The following is a 6,000-nucleotide window of genomic DNA, read 5'->3' as shown; positions in this document are numbered from 1 at the left end:
ACATCACAACCATTTTTATTACTGATTTATCATACTGCCAACTAATTTTAAACACTTAAGAACAAGAACTAAAATATGAGTATCTTCATATTCTGATAGAAGAGCCTAACACTATTCCCACTGAAAACATTTACCAACCTAAAATAGAGAAGAGTTGGGATCCATCAACCAATTACACTGCTCCATAGCAACGTTAGCAATATGTCATTAAGAAAATAACGATGATCTGAAGTGAGACTACAGCTTAATAGTTATTTAAACGTTTAAGAAAACATTTTCCTGATAATTGAATAATGCAAGTATTTTTAAAAACAAGATATGAAAATGCAAAGTAGACTTTCTAATTTCACCAAATGGAAGCTCTTTTAAGAAATATTTTTGGAGAATCACTGAAAATTAAATATGGTTGCCTACTCCTAATTGCTTTAACTGTCCCGCAATTATCAGTCTTTGACAAATCAAATTCAACATTTTGCATCAATATTACTTCTCAGATACTCCCAAAGTAGCTTGAGTACAGCTGTCCTCCTCTGAATGAACTTGAGACCGAGACTTTTTTTCTCACCAACCAGTCGGAAGCAGCCCTGGTTTGGAGGGCTGTTGTCACAGCGCAGATTACATCATCTGTTCATCTTGGCTAGCCCTCATAGAGCCGGGATGTTTTGGAGGTGTCTCTTTGGCTAGAATTTCTTGTTTTACCTATTAAAGTACTTTGTTACCAGCAAGTCTGCCACTGTATTTCTGGTCTCCACCCAAGGAGTTTGAATGTAAAGCCTTCTTGGCTGGCAAACAAGAAGCATGGGAGAAAACTGTATCCGACAGGACTCTACCAGCCTAGACAAGGGGGAGCTGCCTACATGGATTAGGAATCCTTCTTCCTGGTAAAATTTCAACAAAACCAAATCATATAAATAACTATTTCAAAAATCCAGCCATTATCCCTATTTTCACACTTCTATCACTAGAGCTAGTCTATTATGTATCAGAATGTTATCAAGGACACTTACTTAGTCCAAGATTAAATAAGAATATCTGGAGGTAAATTCTCTACATTCAAATCTTGGTTTCATTATTATTTGCGAGAACATGAGCTAGTTACTTTACTTCTGTGTTATTCCTTTCCTTTGTCTGTTAAATGCGTTAATAAGAGGACACAAAACACAACTTTGCAATTAAGATTCAAAGAGTTAAGGAATGTATGCTGTGTAAATAGGTAGGCAACATATGTCAGCTTCTATTGTAATAAATATTCATCTTGAAGGGAAGTTTAGAAGATAAGTTTGTACTTAACCGGCTCCAGAACAGGTAAAGCTGAAAAGGACAGCTTTACCTTTTCAGGAATGACCATTCTTTTTTAAAATGGTTCCCTTTAACGTAGAGTTAGACGCAGCTAGAGTTCATAAATGAGGTCTCTAAAAAGGCAAATAAATAGCACCCATTTTCCTCACAAATGGTTGGAACCAATTGTGATATAATACAAAGATGGGCACTGAGGTGGGCACTTGACAGGATGAGCACTGGGTGTTATTCTATATGTTGTCAAATTGAACACCAATAAAAAAATAAATTTATATTTTTAAAAAAGTATGTCTTCTGGCAAAAAAAAAAAAAAATGACTCCCTCATAAAGACAAAGAGAGCGGATGCATTCCAGGCTCTCCATTCTCTAGATGTCTCCTTGAAGTAACAAACACCCCAAGGGAAAGACTGAGCCTGCGGAACAGCCCAAACTAGGTCATTCCTTCCGCTAGCCTTGATGAGGATGGCCTAAGTCTGTCCTGGCTGATAACAAAAATAGCATCAGCTGGGTGGCTTAAACAGTCAACCTTTATTTGTCACAGTTTTGGAAGCGGGCAAGTCTAACATCAAGACAATGGCAGAGTCAGTGTCTGGTAAGGGCCCTCTACCTGCTTCATAGAAAACCATCTTCTTTCAGGATCCTCACATGGTAGCAGGGGCCAGGCACCTCCTGAAATCTCTGTTATAAGGCCACTAATTCCATTCATGAGGGCTCTACCTCCACGGCCTAATGATCTTCCCAAAGGCTCCACCTTCAAATACCATCACATTGAGGATTAGGTTTCAACCTACTAATTTAAGGAGGACATAGACATTCAATTTATGGAAGATGGGGAAGAAAGTAGGGACCAAAGTCATTAATGTTCCCACTGTATACGCTGAGCCTTTGATAGAATTGTTCAACATAATTTCGAAATGTGAACCAATGGCTGACATTCACCAACCAGAAAACTCTTAGCACCTCAGTAAAAACTTGGGGGTGTTGAGATTTGTGAATGAATAAAGAGCATTATGAATCAGGAACTTTGGGGAAAAAAAGCTTCCAAGGGTTACACTGTGGTGGTCATACAGGAGCATTCAGTGTGACATTCTAATAGTATTTTCACAAAAGCTCTTCTATTTTGTAGACGCCAAACTAATGCTTGAAGGTAGAGAGGGGATTCTTTCAATTAAAAAAATTATCAAAACAACTGGTTTATCTAACTAATGGGCTAAAAGATACTTGAAATATACTAGACCATGAGCCCCTAGATGTAAGTCTTTGTCAGCTGATGAAGAGACTTTAGAATTAGACATCCTGGGTTTCAATTCTGGCTCTGCCTGTTATTAGCTGTGTGACCGGTTCCCAAGTACAGCGACCCTGCTTAACCTCTCTTTTCCCCAGAGGTTTCCATACAGAAGATGGTGGCAGTAGCACCCATCTTAAAGGATGATGCAAAGTTTAAACGAGTGAATAAGTGCATTACTTAGAAGAGTACCTAGCACGTAGTAAGTGCTTAATGTTTACTACTCACAATGTTATTCTTAACATTGTCTCTTTTTTCTTTTGTAGCCTCTACAGTGACTTGCACATACCAAATGTTTGATGTTTCATGGAAATATGAACCCAAACACTTTACCAAATATTTTAGCATTATATTTCAAGGGCTTATTAAATAAGTGTGATGGAAGAAATCTATAACTGGACAAACCTCCATCAATGCAAGAAATCAGTAACTCGAATTTTCATTTAGGTAGAAAGGAAACTGCTGAAGAAAAATTTATACAAAGCCCTGCAGTAGGCCACCTGAAGGTTTAGAATTGATTTATCGGAAACATATTGACAGGCATTTAATAGAGCTTATCGCCGATGTACTGAAATGGTGCAGTCGTAGCAGTCACCTAGGTTACAGAAAAAAGCCATCCCTTTATGGAAGCCAGACTTCTTTTAGAGGAACAATGCCAATGAAATCATCGTTTTTAAACTGTAAGAGTGATATCTGAATCTAAGAGGGAAGAAATTAACATGGACCACATGCCAACCCTGTGCTGGGAACTGCATTAAGCACTTTAGGTATTCAATCTTATTTAATCCTCACCAACACCCTGTGAGGCAGGTATAATTATCCTTTTCTTTTCTTCTTTACAGATGAGGAAATAGACACTCCAATGTTATGTGAATTTTCAAGACCAGACAACGAGTATGTGAAGGAGCTGGAATTGGCACTCACAGTTATTTAACTACAAATATCTTGCTGTCTTGCAATCTTGGAAAGAAAGATATGAAGAGAGGTAAGAAAGGAAGAGTTGTTCTTCAACTCAAAATGAACTTTCTGCTTCAGTAAAACTGTGCCTACACATGTGATGATATTTTACTAAACATGGAAATGTCATATTTAGGAGAATACAAGAATAAAAATGAGAATTCATGTGCATTGTACATGCTATTTTATGATTTTTAGTACCATTCTAGAAGAAATTTCATCAGCTGGAATTTAAAATATGAAGGCAGCTGAGAATTCCCATAAAGATTAAGGCATAATAATTTAAATTCCACTCAATGATATGTACTCCTTTGAACCTATTCTGCTATTCCTTAAAATGAATTCAGCATCTAGATTGCTACCTGGCAAACCACAGTGCTGGTGTTCTCCGGAGCTTGTGGGGCAGGTAAGCTTGTGTTGCCAAAAATGCTTTTAGAAAAAACGTAAAAATAAAATGTGGCTGAAAAGATTGCATCAAATACATAATTTCTAGATGCAGTTATGTAAACTGTATAAATATTTTAATACTGTGCCCACATACCGTAAAAGGTGTGGAGAGAAAGTAGCCAATTTCTTCTGAGCAAACTTAACCTCACAGACAGCCCTCTACTATCAACTCTGATTAATCATATTTCAATTCTCACTGCCCAGATTTTAATTTTTTTATTTTAATTTAACTTTATTATTTTTACTGCCCAATTTTTATAACTTCCTCTTACTCATATCATCAATATGAATTTTCTGATAAATGTTATGTTGTGATCAAACAAGCTTCTTTTTAGAAAGCTTGGTAGAAAAGGTGTAGGAGGTGTTACTCTCAGGTGTTACTGTCACCTACTGGTCATCATCTCTCAGGAATCCCCTTCCCTTGAGTGGATGTATGGTGTGTGGCTTGCTTCTAACCAATGAAACAGGGTGACGGCAAGGAGACGTATGTGATCATGTGTAAGTGGGCACATTGCAGAAGTTGGAACACCCATCTTCCTGATTCTTTCTTGCTAGCTTTGAGAAAGCAAACATTTTAGGAGAATTCACATGGTAAGCTACTGGCAAAGGCCTCTGGATGGCAAACAGCAAGGAACTGAGGCACTTGGTCAAGCAACCTTTTGGGAATTGAATGTTGCCTACAACCACATGAGCCTGGATGGTAGTAGATCCTTCTCCAGTAGAGCTCAGATGAGACTGCAGCCCTAGCTAATGCATTGATTGTGGCTTTGTGAGAACCTGAAGTAGAAGGCTCTCCCAAATCAGGCCAGATCTGTGAGATTATAACTGTACTTTGACCTAGGCCACTAAGATTGGGGTAATATTGTTCTGCAGCTATAGATACCAACTGGATATTGCATATCTGTAGGCTCTCCATTTTAATTTTTTTTTAAATCAACACTTATTATTAAGTACCTACCATATGCTAAGATTCATCCTAGGGTAAGCATATGGTTCCCGACCTGAAGAATGCTTATTCTTTTGGAAAAGAACAGATGTGTGAGAAGCAAAGTATAATACCTATCTCACAAGATTATAACAGCAAAGAAATGAGACAATGTGCATGAAAACACTAGCAGTGTGCCTGACATATAATAATTATTAGTACATTTAAAGAACATTTTGTTTGTTTGTTTTACATTGAATGGTGTGACTGTGAGGTCTTTAGGCAAAGAGCCAACAGTGAGACGCCCACCAACAGGTGGGGAGATATAAAAGACCTGGGTGGACTCTGCCAAAAAAAAAAAACACCCAAAAAACAAAACAAAACAAAACAAAAAAACCCCTCATATGATAGTAGGTAAATCTGGAAGATACAGAGTCACAGAAGTCCTACATTAGAACAGTTAGGAGGAGGAAGATATGGAGTAATGATAATGCTAGAAATATAGTTTCTATACGGTAAAAGAGAAAAGGTAGGCAATGATTTTTAATTGTCCGAAGGACTAGATCCTAAGCCAGAAACAATCTCACAAACTAAAAAACCTAGTTCTCTAGTTACTGCAATTAGAAGATATTTATTACCTTTAAAAATTTGCCCATGTCATTCCACTAAACTAGAAAATATTCAATTAAGAATTATGTCATGTGGGGGCACCTGGCTGGTGCAGTCGGTACAGTGTGTGACTCTTGATCTCAGGGTTGTAAGTTCAGGCCCCACACTGGGTGTAGAGCTTACTTAAAAATAATAAAATATTTTAAAAATAATGATGTCATCTGATCTAAAACGTTGAATTGTGCTTGAAATTCAGCTGTGACTTTCCTTGGTAGCTGCTAGCAGATGCGTTTGTGCTTAATAAATCTATTGCCAATTAATTCGTTATTATTAGTGATTCCCAATTATGCTTGGGAAATTTATTTTCAATTCATAGTATTGCTGGCTATGCCCAATTATACTCGGAAAGTCTATTGCTAATTCATTGGTTATTATGAATTGTGTTTGAGATTTCAGTTATAGCTGTTACCAGATATGG

This window comes from Vulpes vulpes, chromosome 14, assembly GCF_048418805.1.
Source record: "Vulpes vulpes isolate BD-2025 chromosome 14, VulVul3, whole genome shotgun sequence".
NCBI classification, from domain to species: domain Eukaryota; kingdom Metazoa; phylum Chordata; class Mammalia; order Carnivora; family Canidae; genus Vulpes; species Vulpes vulpes.
Note: the sequence above shows the minus strand (reverse complement) of the source record.